Source organism: Anser anser, assembly GCF_964211835.1.
Source record: "Anser anser genome assembly, chromosome: 14".
In the NCBI taxonomy this organism is placed as follows: Eukaryota; Metazoa; Chordata; class Aves; order Anseriformes; family Anatidae; genus Anser; species Anser anser.
Window position 1 is genome coordinate 2,796,313 of NC_139735.1, and position 20,665 is coordinate 2,816,977.

General features: G+C 47.5%; 1 long non-coding RNA gene across 3 annotated transcripts in view; it reads right to left on the bottom strand.

Annotated features, from left to right (window-relative positions):
• Nucleotides 1–20,665, bottom strand: part of LOC310881502 — a 32,264-nt gene that overhangs the window by 8,698 nt on the left and 2,901 nt on the right. Inside the window, exon 3 of one of the 3 annotated variants that reach the window (XR_014572426.1) lies at nt 10,689–10,968. The exons of the other annotated variants lie outside the window; for them this stretch is intronic. This is a non-coding gene — a long non-coding RNA (uncharacterized lncRNA). The remainder of the gene's footprint in view (nt 1–10,688; nt 10,969–20,665) is intronic. 3 annotated transcript variants of the gene reach the window in all.

The following is a 20,665-nucleotide window of genomic DNA, read 5'->3' on the forward strand; positions in this document are numbered from 1 at the left end:
AGCCCTCCCCATCCCCATCCCCTGCAGCACCTTCCCATGCACGCCCAGGGAACGGCGACCGAGCAGAGCTGGGGCAAAAGGGGCCTTGCAGGTATGAAAATCCAAACGTACCCGAGGAAAACGATGTTTATCTATCATCCCTGTGATAGCCTGCATGATTTCTCTTCCATCAGTGAACAAACAAAAATACTGTTTGCAGTCAGCACAGCTGTAGTTCCCCCAATTTAAGAGAGAAATCTAATCGCTGACTAGCTTCATTCTCAAATCGTGCCTTTGGAGCCAGGGAGAAACACTTTGTTTTGGAAATGTCAGAAAGAAATGTATATTATTATAATGGCACATACATTATAAATGAGATATTTAATATTTCAATACCCTCCCCCTTTGGCATTAATTCATAATTTCACCCAAGACTAACTTGACTTGGGAACAGCACCACAGCCACCTACACAACCTGCCTGCGCACATGGATCAGCGCCACAGCACCTCTTTCAATATTAACAGCCCTTCCCATCAGCTCGACCCAAAATCCTGCTCATTAGCAGCAAACCCACCCCAGGCGCTGCTCAGCTGCTCCAGAGGACGCGCGCCTGCTCCCAGCGCCCATCCCGAGCACCCAAAGCACCCTTGTAGGAAGGGCACAGCTGGACACAGCGCCGGGTCTCACATCGACGTCGAGATAAACCGTGCTTTCTTCTCTTGTAAGGGCATGGATTGAATTTCCACCATTATAATCAGGGAGGAGAAAATAAAGAGCATTCGGACAACAAACACCTGCTGAGGAGCAGGATGGGCTTAATCAATAGCCAAGTACACGATTATCTCAGCTGATTTTAGCCTATTTCCATAGAAAAAAATGCAGATTCTGGAAAAAAAATCAAAATAAGGAAACGAACAGCTTTGCTTCTCTGCCAGGTGGGGAGGGGGCTCCAGACCCCCCCCACCCTGGCCAGGCTCTGCTCAGGCTCACCATCTAACATCAAAGGGGCTTCGTAATGGGAAAAAAAAATAAGATGAAAGCTTTGATTTAAAGAAAACGTCCTGCAATCTTCCTGGCTTGATTTCAGCAGATTACATCTGGCTTTATTCTGCTCTCAGGCCCATGCATGGCAATCGAGAGCGATTCGCCCAGGTCCTTAGCAGCGTGCCGAGCGGGGCTTCTCCTCCTGCTGCCTGCTTCACGCTGTCTCGGCAGGCACTGGTTTGGGTCTGGTTGGGCCTTCCCTCCTTCCTCCCCCAAATACTGCTGTAGTTTCTGATTTCAGGTCATTTCCCCCCTACGTGAGACAGCCCTGTCCAAGCTTTAATGTTATTTCCCTAGACCTAAATCAGGAAATACAAACGTTTCACAGGCTCCACGCGATCATCATTGACAGCAAAGAATGGGGAACTTCTCCAGAAACGGCCAGGGCACGGAAATTCACCACCAGGACTAGCACAGACACAAACATGCTAAGGACTTCTGAGCCAAGCCCACATCCATGCCCAGATACTGGCAGCAGCTGCTCCCCAAGTAATGCCCCCCCCCATTTTCTTGCTGCCCCCGAGCCCTGGCAGCTGTGAACATCTGGGCCTGGGGCTGCTGCTCCCTCCTGCCCAGCTCATTACCAAAACCTGAAAGCCTCCCTGTCCAGCCCAGAAAACTCAACCTCTAATAAAACTCGGGATCCGGGGCAATGCTTTTCCTGCTGGTGACAGCGTTCAGTGTGTGTTTGTGCCGACCTATTTCTCTCCATTACAAAACCAATAAAACCAAATGCTGGCAAAGCCAAGAGCCAGGGGGTTGCATTTCCTCATCAGAAGTTCAGCTCGGCTGTAATACTATTCATATGAAATCTGATATGAAGCCTCCTGGGTATCATGATGTTCTTTATATTACAGTAAGTTCAATACATTAAGGATGCAGAAAATCCCATTTGGGACTGCAAAGCAGTCCTCGCAGATTCCCCAGGAGCTGGGAGAACAGAAAATCACAGCAGCCCCCCTGAGCAGCATGGGAACAAAATTACCCCATGCACCAGCACCAGCATTCGTGTGAGGCAACACAAAATACTTTACAAACTTTAACAAATTTAAGCCTTATGAATGTCCTTCGCAGAGGGTTATTATTCCCCCTGCTCGCATTGGAATGGTGAATTTCCGTGCCCTGGCCGTTTCTGGAGAAGTTCCCCCTTCTTTGTTATCAATGATGATCGCATGGAGCCTGTGAAACGCTTGTATTTGCTGATTTAGGTCTAGGGAAATAACGTTAAAGCTTGGACAGGACTGTCTCATGTGTAGGGGAAATGACATTAAATCGGCAGCTGGGCACAGCACGGCCGGGCTGAGCACGCACAGACCTGCACAGGGCTCCTGCATCGCCTGCCCCAGCTCCGCTCCCATCCCTGCAGGGCCAGCAGCATCCCGACAGCCAGCAGCAGCCCAACCACCTATTTGCAGAGCAGCTTAAGACCATGGTACCAATCCCAGCCGGGACCTGCCTGATTAACACCGGCACAGCAAGCACCGGGCCGCACGGCTCCTGTTGCTGAAGATGTAAGCAAACAAATCGGTGGAACCCCACATGCAGCTTATTCGTATTTCCTTATCTGTGCACAGCAGACTTGAGAAAAGGGAGCACAAGTCGCTTCCCACAGCGCCCAGGAGCCTGGGCTGCCTCCTCGGTGCCACCCGGGGGCTTCTGTCCTCACCTCCTCTGCCCACGGCCCAGGAGGGGGAAGGACCCCATCACCCCGTACCCCCACAGCAGAAGCGTCAGAGATGCTCAGTAACACCCCCACAATAACTGTGTGTTCGGGATTTGCCCGTGTTCATGAGAATGAGGAGCCCAGGCAGGAGCCTTACTGACAGAACAAACCCACAACCAGCTGAGCCAAGTGCCTGTCGCAAGAAAAGTCCTTAAATCACCTGTCTTTTCCGAGGCCGTACGTGCTGGTCAAACACCAGCCACCACGTTTAACAGGCTCAACACGCAGCTTCAGCAGCAAGCCAGCATCCTCCTCCTCTGCAGGTACCAGCCTGACAAGCCAGACAGCTGTTAGATCTGCCTTCAACCTGGCAAAAACATGGTCTGAAACATCCCTGAGAAGCAATGAAATCCCTGGACACTTGTGTTTTAAAATACCAGTACAATATTTATTTCAAATTCCATTCCAGGTCCCAGCAAGGACAGCACACGTGGTTTTGCACGATAGCTACCACGGGCCCATCACACCCATTACACCCCCTAAAAGCACATCGCAAGTGACCCGAGCAAAGGAGCAGCGCTTCGAGGGGATGCTCCAGCTCCAACCAAGCAGGTTGGACTGGGGAATCAATCGCCAAGCTCGGGGGCTGAATGCCCGCCACCTCTGCCAGCCTGGCTGAGGCTGGTCAGCAGATAAAGTTTATTAGAAACAGAAGAGGAAATGATGAAATTGTCTAAACATGTCTTGGAAAGATAGTTAAAAGCCATGGCACCGCGTACAAGGCAGCGCTGCAGCTCTGCCAACCTCACAGCCGTATTGCCCTGAACACTGCGAATTGCTGTTAAATACTGCAAAAAGAGCTCTGGGATCGCACACGGCAACAGCACACAGCAAAGCTGCACAACCCCAGGCTTCACTTACTGAATTCCAACAGGTTTCAGGCTGGACACATATTAGAACATCCCTGCCATTTTTGAGCTGCAGTTTGCTTATAACCAATATATTATAACCCCGAATGTATCGGCCATATATCAGCTATATAATGCATCAGCCAGGCAAAACGACTATGGGAATGAATACCGTAGAAGATATATGTATGGGCCAATACCACACATTTTTAAAGATAAAGCAACATATATTCCTCTCCCTTACCGCTCTGTGTCGGTGCATTCACCGTATCATCATACCTGCTGCTTACAGGACACTCTAGGTATTTGTTTCCAGCCCCTTTTCGTGCAGGTCAAGGAGGGTGCTGCTGTCACCCACCGGCACTGCCTGGCTGAGCTGTTTTCCTTGAGAAGATCCCCGCTTGTAAAACCGGAGCGATTTGCAGCAATACAGCTGCACAGAGGGAAAACGCCAAAGAGAAATATGGACAATTCTGCCCGGTCTGAAAAAGGCAAAAACTCACATTATACCTGTTATTTCAATTAATTTCAACTTTTATATCATGCTGAGATATTAATTTTGTTCCACTTATATATGTTTAATGTGCTATGTTTTCAAGTAATTAAAGCAAAATATTTTATCACACTAAAGCTTCAGAAACATAGGAAGGCAATCATTTAGTCTTATTGAAATAATAACAGTTGTGAATTATATGCGTTTTTCTGGTAATTTCCTTTCATCACATAACATTATCTTTTCATTCCAGTTCTAGGTGAAAAGCCTCGAAATGTCAGAATTCCCCACCAAAAGGCAATTTCGGGTCCTGACTGGTTCCAGCCCCTGACAGGAGAGTCATCGGGTGCTCATTTGCGAGACAGGAAAAAATAATGGAAACTAGGGGCAAGTGAGTGCTTATTTACATTTATAAGGCTCTTTGGGTGCTCAGTGCAATTTCAGAGCATAAATTTGTTCAGCTGCGTAATGCTGCTATGGAGCAGGGGTGTCGCCAGCCCCCCCAGGCAGAAAGCATCCCTTGCGCCAAACGCTCACCAACCCACCCCTGCTGTAGGGCCGGGCAGCACCCTCCCAAACGCAGAAAACCAGCAGAGGGCCAGGAACAGACAACACAACTAGCACAGAGCACCCCCAGCGCTAACTCAGGAGCCCATCTCTAACTCTGTAAGCCCCCTCGCTTGCAGAGCCATGTTAGATTGCTCGCTTGGTTACAGTCTTTTTTTGTCCTTATCAATACAGGAGACTCATCCCGAAGCCAGGCACATCTCCAGGAACACCCACCGTGGGTAGGCTCGGCAGTAAAACCAACAAGCTGTAAAGGCAACGCATTACGTTAATGACCTAATGCATTACAAAGCTTGCTGTGTAATAATGCTGTATATAAATAACAGACTGCAAAGATCATTAAAGCCAATCAGAAGTATAGATTAGCCCCTAAAAATCTCTTTAATGTCTCCAATAGTCCAATACAAGGCAAGAGCAGCACCAGTCAGCAAGCTGATGCAGACACTCAGCAGCATTACTGGGGTTTCACACCTCCACCATGAAGGTTTGCTTCCACCCTGTGTGTTATCAGGGCAATTTCCCATGTCGAACGCTCCCCATGGAGGTGTGAAGCTGCTAGTCACAGCTGTATTTCTGCTGTAGGCTCCCCAAAAGCACCCCGTGGCCAGATCCAGCAGGGCTGCAGCCCAGCCTCAGCACCAAGGGACACCGCAGCCCCGCATGGTCCTGTCCACAACAGGCAGCCAAGGGACACCGCATCCCGTTATGTTCCTACTTAACCAACCCACACCACGGACACTCCTTTTCTGGTTTTCACAGAGCGCTTCATGATTACCTACCACGTCTGATATTTTTATCCACCATATTTCCCGATTGCACGTTAGTTGCTTTATTTTACCCACACAATATGATGACATTTTTGTCACTATAGGTGCATCTACAATTCCAGCGTAGCATGAGAGATGCAAGAAAAAGATGGGAGAACAGGTTAGGAACAAAGCACCAGCCCCAGGATCCTGCTACATCCCCAAAGGTTGCTGGTGTTAACAGATTGCACTTGGCTCCTGCTGACAGACACCAAAGCCCTACCTGAAGGGCCACCGCCGTCTGACATCCCGTTTCACAGCAGAGCAATCTTTAGAGCCCAGCAAACTCTGTTCTCCTTCCATATATTCTCTAGCTGAAGAACAGGGTCACCCTGGCTATAGCCTTTAAAACAGATGCGCTAGCAAGAAGTCTGAAATGAGAATCTCTGAGCAAAGACCTCGTGTTTTACCTTGCTGAAGATCAGACAATTTAAGCCATGCTGCAACCGTTAATAAGAGCAATTCCTTAAGTTGCTTTTTAGTATAAGAAGTGCCTGCAGAGCCCTGGTAGTGCAAGTAAATTCAGCAATTAATATTAGCCATTACCTTACCACAACAATTTTTCTTAAAGAATATATTCATTTTTCTTTTAAGAGCCACTACTGGTGCTGAAGGCACATTTGCATTTTATTATCCCTAAATGCTTAACTACCATAACTAATGCTTGATTAATAAATAGCTATCTACTACTGCTGCTTTAAACCTCGCAATTTATATGCGATTCTTTCTTCCCGTTGAATATTGCCCCTTCTTAATCAGTAACACAGGAAGAAAAGGGTCAAAACAGGGAAAAAGATTTAATTCATGGCCTGTCATAAGCGACAGTTTATTGTTCCAGCCAAGCTCACTGAACACTGGGCAAAGCTATAAAGTTTATGGGTCTGATTTGAAAGTGAAATAGGGGGACAAAAGCCTCGTACATCCACGCGGCCAGCCGGCCCTGCTGCAAACCTCCGCCGGACCCATCTCTTTCAGGGACTTCTTGCAAGGCAGCAGAAAAATCCTGACTCTCCCAGGTGATCCTCATCCTACTTCACCACGAAGCACATCTGCACTGCACCGTGCACACAAATGCCATTAGCACCTGAAATCAATCTCCAAACAACAGCTTTATTTTTTTACTCTATTTTTCCTTTTTTTTTTTTTATAAATAGATTTATTTGAACATGCCAATAACTCATTCAGTTTGTAGCTATTGAAGCATGAAGGCTTTTGGACTAATTTGAATTAAAATGAAACTCTGTGGATAATATTTGTTTGCTTCCAGGCCTTCATAATGGAGCCTTCAGGAAAAGAAAGAAAGAAAAATTGCAAAAGAAAATATGAATTGCACTTCAAAGCTGTTAAAAACCAGGCTCTGGCTAGAGGCCTCACCTGGGGTGGCTGCTTTTTCAAATGCAAATATCCAAGACATTTAAGGATGGATGAAGCAGACCTCAAGTGCTTTCTGTTGCTCCGTATGTTCTCTCCCCAAATCCCCTCTCTCCCACGTTTGTGCCTTTCAGGTGGCAGCAGATTTAGCAGCTCCAGCTCGCCCGGCTCAGAGATAAGCAGTGCTCGGAGCTGCAGCTCCACCGTGGGCTCCCAAGATCCACCCCGTGCGCTCTCCACCTTCACGTGGTGGCCCACAAAGCCCAAGGTGGTAAACCTCGCCCTGGCCCCGATCTGGCATGGTGCACCAGATGCAAAGTCAATGAATAACTTAAAAATTAGGTCAGCAGAACTACACTGGTGAGACGGATAATGCGACGATATGAGCTCGGGAAAAGGAAGAGTAAGAAGTCTTTCCCTTTGGTCACTTTAAAGGAAAATAGTACAGGCAATGGAAACCTCAACGTTCGGCTGAAAGGATGAAAGTAGAATTGACAGCTGAAAATCAGCTTCAGAGCTCCTACCCCCAAGACTTTAGCAAAGGTTATGACCTCCTGCGCGGCAGCTGTGGACAGAGCTGTCAGATCAGGTTTGATTTCATCAGACCTGCCTTCAAATTAGGCAGGCTTCAAAACTGGCTAGGAACCGGCTTGTCTTCTACAAATGTTCATAACAAGTTTTGCTACCTCACAAGGCACACAGCCTTATAACCCTTGGCTAGCTCCAGAGAGCCATCCGAAAATCCTCCTCCGTAATCACAGCCTTTGGTCTTGGCACGTTCCACCCAAGCGCCTGCTAGGCTGAATCCTCCACTGCTACCCACGGTGTTAGCAACTAAAACTCGGTAATTTATTTATTTAAACACTCCTTTTAGGAACTTTACTTGTACGAAATATTAACAGGAGGAATGTTGTGAAGTACTAATAAACTTGTCCCTCTCCATTTCTGTTAGGAGCTGCGGAGCTGTACAGCAAAACGCCAAGCTTTTTCCAGGTCCCCGGGATGTTGGTCGATACAAGCATCCTGCGAGCCGGCAGCCCGGTGGCACAGCCCCACTGCCAGCAGTGGGGTCACCAGCACAGCCCCTCAGCTGTCACCGCCACAGCGGCGAGGCTGGGACATTCTCCACGCCAAGACCCAGGGGTCTCATCGCTTTGCGCTTCAGCAGTCAGCCGCTTCTCAAAGACTGGGGCACAGGCACCCCACCGCTCCCTGGGCATCTGGCAGCAGAAATGCTCCAAAACCAAGGAAACGAGGACATTTCTTCGTGCACAGCACCACCTCCCCACCTCAGGGCACCTTTTTCTCAAGGTTAAGCCAGCAGCCCGCAGCTCCACGTGCAGGCGGTGCACCTTCAGCCGTCAGCGTGCAATAATAGAGACCATTCGTTTTCCATAGACAAGCGTGCAAAGCTGAGGTGTCCGCACGTTTAATTGAGATTACGGTGGGAATTCATTATAAGATTAACAGGCCCCTAAAGTGATATGACAGAGAGATACCCATACCTGAAGTACAGGCTCCATAGGACTATAAGGTCATAAAAAGTGCTAACGGTGTATATGTAAGTGAAAAAAATGATGTGACAGTCCCAGAACAAGACAGTGATTAAGTACATTTGCATGGACCAAAAACTTTAGTTTTAAAATGTAAGAGATTTCAAAAACGTTTACAAAGAAGCAGGGTGAGATGAATCCCAGGCAGGCAGAACCAAGGAAAGTGGAAAACTCATCGGGTGCATGAAGAGCTAATCCTGAAGGAGGCAGTGACAGAAACCTGCAAAATTAACAGAGCACACTGCTTGTTCGTGCAGGTTGCCTGCTCTAATTCAGTGTTAGTTACTACACAGAAAAAATGAAGCAGAAAAACCATTGCAACTTGTGTGTCCTGTTCTGGGGATTCTTTGTCTAGAAGAACCGTAATTTATCTATGTGCCAAACGTTTTCAATACATCCTTTAACGTAAGGTTGTGCTGAGAATTTCAGACCGAAAAGAAGGCTTGGTGCACGGCCTGCGTTGCTCAGTTCAGCCCTCATGTCTACGCAGAAGGAACAACACGACAAGGGAAGCTAACCCTTCCGTATGAAGTGTTAATAAACTTTTAATAATAAAATCTTTCTCCAGGCTTCAAATCCTGCCCCCACTGAGGACACTGGAGTTTTGCCATTAACTTCAGTGGAGCCGAGACACAGCCCCCGGCTATATATTTTGTATAAATTACATCACTGTTGGACTCGACTCCCAGCAGCAATCACATTCATACAAGCTCCAATTTAAAACTCATGACCTCCAAAACACTTCCAAATATTTTCTTCTCGCTCCCACTCACACGCACAGATGTTTTCTTCCCTTTAAGTACTAAAGCAATTAAGACAAGTTATTGAGAATAATTGTCCATCTTTTAGGCTTGCATCAGGAGCTGCTTACTGCAGGTCGATTTTAAAAGCAATGCTTTGATCTTCCCAAGCTCGGCACCTGCAGGTATCAACCCCGGCGCAGTCGGGCATGGACACGTCAGCCCAGGAAGGTCAGACTCATCCTGGAGCCTCCCGTGTTGGGATCAGCTGAGCACATCGGCTGGTTTTATAGCAAGCAGAGTTAGTTCTTGTTGCAAGAGAAACACTGAAAGGCACGCTCTGCGCACAGAACTGTTGCGCATGCTTCACACCTGCCTACACACCAGCAAGAGCACGCTCTCCCTCCCCAGCCCAGGGACTTGGCTGTGCCCAGCTGACGGGCAGTACAGGGAAGCCAAAGCTCCAGCAAAGATCAGTTCTGAGGCCTCCTATAAACTGAGGTGAGCTTCTGCATCACACAAACCACACACATTCATCCCCCCGAATGCAGAAGCCAGGACTTGTCCAAGGCAATGACCTCCTACACCGCGTTCAGTCTAACCCTCTGCTTGGTGCACCTCAGCTTCAGCATGAGAAGCCTCTTGGACACCTGGGAGCTCTGTTGAAAACAAGTTTTGGGAGACCATGGAGCACAACTGAGCTTCAAAGCCAAAAGATATTTAAAAATGTTTTTAATTACTGGAATGAAAGGTCTGTCCTACCGCCAGGATCTGCCAGGACTCTCCCATCTCTCTGGTGCTGCCTGGTGAAGCCCCAAGCACCCAGCTCACAGCACGGAGCAAGCTGTTTCGGGCAAGGTATTTTTTTTTTTTTTAAATGGAGTTTGCACCCGTACAATCTGTGGGTGGATCTGCACCACCAGGAAGGCCTTGTCTTTCCCCTCCATCTCAACACTTGCAGCTGCAACACCTGCAGCCAAGCAGGACATCTCCTTTGCTGTCATAACACCGGGTCTACGTGCACAGCAAACAAGAAAACAAACCTGCCTGGGAAGTTCCTCACCTCCACAGCTCAAAAACACCAGCTGGGGCAGCTGCAGACTAACAAAAGCCAAGTCCTTGTTTGCTCTCCTGAGGCTGCTTCGCTCTCTCCTGTGGGACACCTTTTTGTGCGGCGTGCCCCTGGGGGTGGCGATGATGGCTTAGCCAATTACACAAAGAGAAGAGGAATTTGATGAATGGATCATTTTTGGTGCACTCGGCATTTTTGACTCATAAATTCCACGGAAAACAAGGTAAATGGAGCATAACTTATTAATGAACAGAGCCCTAAATATCAGATGATCTGCTGTGAATCATCAGCTGGAACTGCAGGGCCTCCACACCGCGCTAGTTATATCACGCTGCAGCGCTTCAGCAACGTACAAGCTCCGCAGCCCTGCGGTAAGCCTTACAAGATAATCTAGGAAATAACAGCCTGCTTTATTTAAAGCCCAGCAGAGCGAGCAGCTTGCCAGACCTTCACACCGCGACCTCCAGAGAGGGGGGATCTCGCAGCCTCACCTTGCTTTGCGAGCCTGAGGCACCACTAAGCGGGGGATGCATCGTGCGCGGCGCCAGAGGCACACACAGGCACCCTAAATCCCACCGGGCAGCTCCAGAGAGGGACCCGGAGAAGTTCTCCGTGCAGTGAGGTGACTTGGGAGCTCCAGAACTTCAAGTCCTCTTTGCCACTCTTTTCCAATTTTCTTTCTAATCTTTTCTTAAGTGTTCTCAGGCTTGACTACAACACGTCTCCGGTACCGAGCTGTGGAAATATCTTGAAAGGAAGTTTTTCTTTCACCTATATTGACAGAAGTAATAATAATAATAATAATAATAATAATAATAATAATAATGAGTGCTCACAACTTCTAAGCACCATTTCTCCCTGTTTGTATACGAGTATGTCACCTTTCAAGTGTCTCTCCTCTGAATAGGCTTGAAGTGAGCTTCTGCAAATGCATCTCTTCTTGTAGCAATACCCCATCTGTAGCCTCCTTTCTTCCCTGCCCTTGCACACGTCATCTTGTGTTCAAATAAACTGTCTGCCAAATTTTCAACTAGCAAGTAGCAATTAGAACACAAAAGTAAAATGAACGACCACTGCCTGGTGCTATGCCATAGACAGGAAGTCAATAGGAAGCTGCTTTAGGTGAAACATATTGAAAATAAATTTTTATGAGAGCATTTTTGCTGTGGGACCACCCTCTTATCCACTATCCATAAGGATTACAGCTGCGTCTGCCAGGTAGAGAAAGTTTCTAGAGAAAATTCAGTAAAGCAAAAGTAACTAGGCAGATTATTTTTTTATTTATTTATTTTTGGTCACGTGGCAAACAGTGGGGGCAAAAAATGATCATTGAATACAACAGAAAGAATAGCTTTCTACCAGCCAGGTGTGAGCTCTTATTAAAGGGAGCTGGGAACCATCTTCCTAAGTGTGCAAGAGCAGAGCTACGCAGGTAAACCCACATTTCCCTGTTACTGATGAAAAGGCATATTCGTAACTACTAATAAAAAATGCCAAATGCAGGCCAGTGCAAGGGTTTTGGAGATGAGCAGCAACCAAGTCCATCTGAAGAACCTTTGCTGCCTGACCTACCTGTTTTCATACACACGGACTTGACACAGATATGCCTGGAGACACAGTCACTTCTGGAGGGTCCTGGCCATTTTGTCACCTCAAAGGCAGCTCTCCATAGGTGGCCTGAGTACCCAGCTAACACATGGTGTTTACTTAGCTAGTATGTGACAGACGAGCAGGATTTACTGCTAATTCCCAACACTGATGTGCTAGAAGTACTTTCTGTTAGTACCGTAAGGGAGCGGCGTCAGGCTGAAGTTACCCATCTCCTTGAGTAATGCGGGCCACTTACTTCGGCATCTCTTTCCCCAGCTGTCCCCAGCAGGATCACACAGAAAAAGGAAGAGAGTGTTAATTCATTAAACTGAGCAGCAGGATTACACTTTGTCTTGGAGAAGCAGCCCATGCATTAACCACCGATAAATTCCACTTCCCTTCAAAATTAAATCTAAAAAGTCACTAGCCAATACTTACTGAAAACAAATCACCTCCCTAGAGCTGTCCAGTACCTCTTTGTCCACAGATGCCACAGAGAGCCAAAGCCACGAGAAAAACTACGTGGCATGAAAGGGTTTTGACTCGCAGAGGGGAAGCAGAGACAGGGAGACAAAGGACTCCCACCCTGGCTAAGAAACCTCTTTTGAAATCACACGTTTCCCTCAAATCCACCCTTCTTTTCACACCTAATGGAGAAATATACTCCTTCTGCATAAGAAAAGGGATGCAGAATATTAAAAAGTTTTAAAAAAAAAAAGAAACCCACCAAGAAAACTTTGCCATTATCACAAGTGATCAATCACCCTGAAGATCTCTTTGGAGGTGTGAAATTGTCAGAGGCAGCAGCAGGGACGATTTACCATCTCTCCTCATGTATATTTTGGCAATTGCAGGAGTGGTCAGGTATGCTAAGATACATCACCTGGGGCTGCTCCGAGGGCTGCCTTCATTTCTCACGTGCCAGACCATCCCTGAAGCAGAGAGGAGCAGATCCCCGTGGCAGCAGCCAAGGAAAGCTTGGGTGGGTAGGGGCTGATGCGAGCACTCTTAACTTGGGGACCCAGCACCCATCCCCACCTGCTTCCAACAATCAAAGTCCTCACAGCACTGCTGCAGCCACTACAAATAAACTTTGAAAGGGAAAAATGATTTTCTTCATCACCCTTTTTGTATTTAGAATAATGGCTTTTCTACAAGCCAAATAGGAAACTGTGTTAATGTGTTTCCATGGGCAAAGCTGGGGAAGGCTGCAAATTGCCGTGCTTAATGGACTCGGGAATTCAGTTATCCATTTGGAAATTTCAGCCCTTTAAGCGAGACCAAATCAAATGGTTTAGTCCTCAGGAAGTGAGCGCACAGCTTCACAGCTCCGTGGGTGTCATTACTTATGTCTGCTGGATTTGATGGAACAAATGCCTCTCGGAGGAAGGCGGCCCCTGCCCAGCAGCCCCTCTGGCGGAGGGGCAGCAGCAGCCCTGCTGGCCCCAGGGGCACTCCGCAGCCTCCCCATCCTTCAGGGCTCCACACGATGTCAATCAGCACAGAAAAAAAATTAAAAGGACCAGCGGGCATCTGCATATGGCTCTGAATGCACTGCAGTGACCAATATCTCAAGTGTGTTTTCAAGACAGAAAAAAACAGGCTGGTTTCCCTGCTGGGACAGTGACTCCCCAGGCAGAGGAGGGACAAAGTTGTGGACAGACCAAGCAGAGAGTAAGGCTGATGCTAATCCTGCTATTGCTAATTCACATTCTTAAAAAAAATTACTAGTTAAAAGTAGAGCATGGACGTGGTCATAATGGACGTGACCAGCTGCTGGCCCAAATCAGGATTTTCCCAGCTCCAAGTACGAGAAGGTGACGGTATGAGCTGGTGCCAAGGGGAGCTGCTTCCCTGCACCTTTGTCTCTCTCCTTCATGTGCCAGGATGCCAGAGGAGATTTAATGTCACCTCCTATCACTGCTGCCACACTGCCAGGCGGCCAGCCCTGACTCACCCCTCGCGTCCTGACCGTGTCCCCACGGATAAATGCACCGGGAGGCGCGCAGCCTGCCCGCAGCAGGAGAGGTGCTGCCTCCCAGCCAGCCCCCGCCCAGGCCCTGGGATCCCATGAACTGGGCAGAAAAAGGCAAAGACATTGTGTTCTGCATCTTGTTCCTACAAGGGAAGGAGAATAAACTTTTAAAAAAGCACACAGGTGAACTAATGTCCTTTGTGATTTATGCGAACTATAAAATACACCAGAGAGCACGGGTCCCAGGCCTGATTATTGCTCATTTGCAGAAGAATGCCAACATGAGTACACACACACACCCCATGCCAATAACAAGACACACGTATCCACAGCTGGGACCTAAAGCAAAACTAAAACGTACTGAAAACACTCGATTCTTCTCTCCCCTGTGTAGCTTAACTGCCTGGAGGGACTGCCCCCCGGCACCCCTGGCTGAAAACAAAACACAATCCTCACTGCTAGGATTAGATGTTGAACACCAGATTCCAGCTGGGAGCTCAGGCACCTGCAGAGCAGCATTTATAAATGAAAGCACTGACATGACTTTAAATACAGTGTCACCAGAAACTTAATTATACAGCCGCGAGTCCCTAATTGGAAGGCACGGAGCAATATATTGGCTTTGTCCTGTGGTCTGACGCTCTCCGAACCGCTTTCCCAGGGTTGTTTGTGTTATCTGTCTCTGCGTTGAGCAGTGGTGTTTGTTTGCAGGCTGCGGTGGGATTAGCCCTATTTGTCTTCCCGCATTTTGTTTCCTCGAACGCGGGCTGGGTTTGTGTGGATTTGTTTCCATGTGCCAGGAAAAGCCCCTGCCTTGCTGCACCCAGCCCAGCTGCGTGCTTCTGCTGGCCCCAAACCAGCACCTCGTGCACTCAAAAAAATAAAAATAAAACCATGTTTGAGCCAGCACGTGGGTGTCCTACCAGTAAGACAAGCTCAGAAACACCAGCTTTGTCCCCAGACCCTTCAGTGCTCCACTGTATTCATCCTGCCTTATTAAAAACACCACAGAACAGCCCCCACAGCAGGCAAAGTGGAGAAGCCACTGAAGAGCAGGTTCAATAGATGATCAGGAAAGGATGGAGCCTGCACACCCTGCGGCCTGGTCACCTCCTCCTCTCTTGGGGCAGCTGCAGCTATATGACCCTAAGAGCTGAGGGTAACAAACCCCTAAACAAAAAGCCCATCTGGGAACAGGATGGGTGGACCCTCGCAGGGTCCTTCCCGTTGGTATATTGAAGATTCATCATGGTTATAAGCTCCACATTAATAACCCAAGAATAGTTATCATAACGACACGTAACTTAACCATTACCTGCAACATCTGCTGGCTTCTGGGGGGTCAAGCAAGGAGAGACCTCCCTGGTGACGGACCTGCTCCAGCCACAGGCTGACATCACTGCCCCAGACTGTCACCTGCTTCCAGATGCGAGACACCCACCCTGCCAAAGCCCTTTGTACCACCATGAGTCTCCCCCGGGGGAGCAGAAGCCTTTCACTGCTATATTTACAAGAGCTCAGCCAAACAGAAGTGTGGTTAGGTAGGAAACAGAGACACTGAGGATGTACTATTAGTGTCCTAAGTAATTCCCTTCATAGCTTCTCTCTAGAAGCATTCAACACTTTAAAGTTTGAAATAACACTTTAAAGTTCTACCAGAATAATTGATTTTAATTACAGGAAATAATTTCACATCTCATTGTGAAACTACACCGCTTTTAAAGCTTTCAAACTGATTTATCATGGGTACAAGTCTTTTTGCTTAATTTCCTGTAAATATCACACACATCCATGCTTCTCCTGCATCCTCCTCGCTGCAGTTTCCCGCAGGCCAGCAGTGAAACGTGATTTATTTTCACCCTACCAGGGCTGGTTTCAGCTCGAAAGAAGAGGTGGCAGTGGCAGCAGGACGAAGTGTATGTAGGAAGAGGCACGGAGCACATGCTTCTGGCCTGCATGAAACCAAACCCACCCTAGAAACAAGGAGGTCATTGCAGGCACTCTAGTTGGTGAGCCACTTGTATATTAAAAAAAAACCTCACCTTTACTTTTAAGAGCTTTGTGTTTTTTTAAGTGTCATTTTAGCACCTGGACCGGCTCACATGCAGTCCTGCCCATCTAAACCCAGCTGCAACGCTCTCCATTTAATCTCAGGTACATTATAAAGTATCCGAGCAGGTAACCATAGACCAGTTTCTTTTTTTAAATAAAGCCTCACAGAACACATAACTACGAAAGTGCCTCTTTAAAAGCCCCAATTGTTAAAGGGCACAAGGACGAGGGGAAGGGCTGCTGTTTGGTGCTGTAAGACACCTGATAAGAAACCAGAGGCTCCAAAGCTACAGGAGACATCCTCTAAAATAGGACGTGAAGGGCCACTCGTTGGAGACAGTAACACTGAGCACATCAACGTTATTTAGGCTACCAGGAGCCTACCATGAAACCCTACCCAAGCAGGACACTCTCCCCCATTCCTGGGCTCAGACTTGCAGAGGTGCCCCCGATCCCTCAGGCCTGGATCCAGCCACGCTCGTGCTAGCTCCTGCTATCTGCGTAACGCCTGGGGGCTGGTGTCTGCAGCTCCGGATTTGGAAGCAAGAGATCACAGCGCTGTAATTACTTGAGCTGGAAGCTTCCAGCCCAGCTGATTTGTCCTGTCATTTAATACCCACTTGTTTCCAAACGCAGTCGGCAGAGACATCAACCAACGTGCATCCCTTTGGCACGGGCCCAGGCAGAGTCGAGGGCTGTACTTCGCACGCAGCACTGCAAGAGATTTCTATAGCTAATAAGGTAACAATGAAACTGATATTACAACTGGGGGTTACAGAAAGCCAAGACAATAAATCCACTCAGCTTCAGAGAGCCTGAAGAAGCGTGACCTTTTCCCCATTGCTTACAACACAGCAGACTGAAGAGAGCACCCCTTCCAATTACTTTATAGCTTTATTTACCTACTCTACCAGTGGATGGCCTTTAATTTCCCCTGGTTTGGGAATTCCGCTCAGGCAGCATGAGCGACATCCTACCCGAAGGGAAGGGTTTGCCAACAGCCCCACACGAGCCCTGCACCTTGGCTTGGTTATCGCTTTCCCCGGCCTGCACTCAGAGCCTTCCCTCGTAATGAGAGGCGTAGATCTGGTCTTCTTGCTGGATTAGGAGGTCTTTAAGTCAGGTATCATCTTTCTGAGCCATGACTGTACAGTATCTAACACAACCAGAGTCTAACCCTTGTCTGGAGCTCCTGATCACCATGGTAATGAAGATATTTCATTTTCAGCTATGAATTGAAGAGTCGGCTCTCAATTATCTGGGGTAACCAAAGGATAAATATCTAACAGAAGGCAAAAAATATGGTTAAAAAGGCATGTAATTTAAACTGAACACAATACGCTTTTATAGCTTATGGAGAAAATTAAGCTATTGAAGGAAGCCACGCTCTCTTCCTTGTGCTGGGCCTACTGACCACATGCTCATGGAAAGGTTCAAGCCCACTGGAAATATTTCCTTTTACTTCCTTTTTTTTTTTTGAGGAATGATTAGGCTTGGGATCACCTGCATCTCTCCAAGAGGAAACACTTGCTAGAGCTGGCTCAGGGAGGTAGGTCAGGATCTCCCCTTCTGTCAGCAGCATCTTCCATCTACTTCAGCTGCCCAGCACGTGGCAGCCGGCACGAACCACCCGCTTACTGCTGGGCAGAGAGCACTGAGCACTAAGGGAGCACAGCACCAGCACTCGTTCCCAATTCAGGTTATTTTAAGCTGTGTTATCTTCACTGGGCGTAGAACAGAAGTGCCTTTGGAAGCCAAGCGCACACTTTCTGTATTTAATGGTGGTTCCAGCCGAACCAGGCAGAAACACCCCACAGGCTTGAACTGCACTGGACTGCATTGTGCTTTACCAGCACCACTCAGCACCGAATCATTCCCAGTCTGTATCAGTGCATAAATCCGAATCTGTCCCCATTCCCTTCCAACTGAACCTCCTTAGCAAACACTCTCACAAAGTGCTTTGGAAAGAGGAAAAACAACTTAATTTATGAACAGATGGCAGCATAGAAGTTCTGTATCTTTTTCGTTCCAAAGCATCATTCTCCTTCACCTGCCTCTGCTATTCAGAGGATGCCGAAGCCCAGATAAAACAAGCGGCCAGCAGAAAGCTCAAGGAATTTAAGTGAGCAATGCCACTGGAAAAGCACCGCAGCCCAGGAAACCGGGAGGAGACTGAGCCAAGCGAGGCATGCTGGCTCGTGGGTTGGTTTTCTCTCTCCCCATTCAGCTGGTGCCATAGATAGAAGCAGTTGGAAGTCAGGAAAAGTTTATCCAAAGCTAACATTTGAGCACGTTTTCTCTTGCACAGCAAACCCCCCCGTTGTTCCAGCACCGCTCACAGGCTCCCTCGCCTGCAAACACCCACGCCAGCCCTGCTCCACCAGCGGCACCGCATTGCTCTTTTGCAGAGGCCACATTTGCAGGTTATTGCATTATAAAATACCCCAAAATACAGAGGGACGAGCACACAAAGCATTGGCACTTTGAGCTACCTCCAAGGGAAATCTCCCTCATCTTTGGTGCAGAGCCCCTACTCTCAGATTCAAGGACCAGTCTCCTCCTTTCAGGAAACACAACGGCAGCCACAGGAACAGTAGAGGAAATGAAAGACAGTTTATTAAAACAAATATTTAAAAAATTAAAAATAAAAAACCACACAAGGGCCTTGAACTGCTAGCTGACCTTTGGGAATATAAGAAACCAAGGCTAGAAAAGCCATATTCAGGTGTTTAAGTGCCAGCATGAACATGAATTCAAGTCCATGCCAGCCTTGCTAACATTAGCAGTATAATTATTATAGGTATCTCATCCTTATCTTTCACTTCAATTAACTCAGATTGCTGTAGCAGCCACAACTGGGGTCTGTATGGAGAACACAACGTCCACCCTGACACAAGAGAGGAGCGATGGAGGTCAGCAGGGGTTCAGCCTCCCCTCACCTCTTGCCAGACAGGACTGAAGCAGGAAATCCCCCAGGCACCAGGCAGCCTCCTGGCGGCTTGTGCCAGGCCCCTCTGGCCCCACCAGAGGCTCAGAAACCCAGTAGCCCCCCAGCACCACCACAGCCATGAGATGGGGAAGGATGAGTTGCCCCCCCCAACACAGTTTGCAGAGCCCAGGAGGTGCTCAACTGCCCTATAGAAGATGAGTGGGTCAGGATTGCACCCTCACCACCACCCCCACATACACTCCCAACAGAGCCTAACTGCCCTAAAGTACATTTACAAGCAAAATACAGACTTCAACAAATCCATATTTGCATAAAACCGTGGTTCTTACCCGCCACTAAACGTAACATAGATTACTTGGAGACACTTCCCCCTTTTCCTTGCCTTTTAGCGGAGCAAAATATGATTTACATTCTGTTTGCAGGCGAATCAAGTAAAATGCTTAATTATAAATAGCACTTGTAAATATAATCCTTTCAGCTGGAATATTTGTACAGTGGAAGTGACAGACCTTAGTAATGACTCCAGTTACAAAACTTAATTAGACCTGTTTCTCATCCCAGCACCGGCTGGAGCACAATGCCTTGGTGCAAGCTTGCACTCACGCACGGGGCCACAAACCACCACGGATCAAACCCTCAGCAGGTGCCAGGCATCCAGATGTCACCAGTTGCAGTGACACCACGACAGCTGACAGCAGTCGAGGCTCTATCCCCAAAAAGATATGTGATCCCCAACATAATTGAAGATTAGCTCCATTATTTTTATTTATGTAGAGCTGAAACGCACTTTCTAAAGCCAAGTCTGCGTTCAGCAGATGAAATATTTTATAACCTAGCCACCAAGGTTATGGAAAGGTGCAAGGGAATGTATATCAATATTGATAAGATTCCCCCCCCCCCCCCCCCCAGATATACTTACTAGGATAGATCATCTCCTACAGGTAATAGAGAACAAGTTATCACTTCTATTGCTCAGACATCATGAGGTGCTACCAAGTTGGAAAGCTCTGACCAAACAAGTTTCAGCCTTGAGGCCCCCACAACCTGCTAGATAACGCAGAGCTGGAACTACAGACTGAAGATGACATTTAAGAGCCAAGACGACTCCATGATAAAAAGCTGAAAACATTTCAGTCAGAAGAGAGTGTTTGTTACATCCACTGTGCCAGGAAAGCTGAAGTACAAATGACAACAGGAGGGAAAATAAAGAAGACAAACATTTTATTTCATATAACTAGCTTTTTTAACTTTTGAAGTTTGATCTGGTTTTGAGAGTTTGGTCCTGCTCTTTGCTGTTCAGGTGACGGCCTCTGTCATCACAGCTTGATGTATGCTAACAAATACAGGATCATACACAGTTATTCTGACATCAGACATTAAATAGAAGTGGTATTTGCATGAATTGACTTCAAAAACAAAAGGTTTTCATTTTTATGACACTCTCTCTTTTCATCAATAGCAGAAAATATATTTTTAAAAATAAAACCAAGTAAAAAAAAAAAAAACTCTTTACAGACCCTTACAGACTCCAAGCACAAGCTGCTGGCGAGCCTGGCTGCCTCAGCTCACGCAAACAAGCTTCACCTGGGAAAGTTACTCCTGTGAGGTCTCACCTGGGGTTTCAAACCATAGCATGAAAATTCACAGAAGATAAGAAGCCAGCTAGGTTTTGTATCCTCCCGGGCAATGAGCACTGTCCTGACCTTCCTGTGTCCACGTGTCCCAACACAGCAGCTCCCTGAGGTCCCCTCTCCATCTCCTCTGAAATGCCAGAGCTGTACATGGCTTAACCAGGAAGAAAAGGGAGAACCCCAGCCCTGACAAACATCTGTTATCTGAGGGATTAACCCCACCACGAGCACTGCCTTGGAAACTTTCTTCGTTTTAAGGGGAGGTATTTT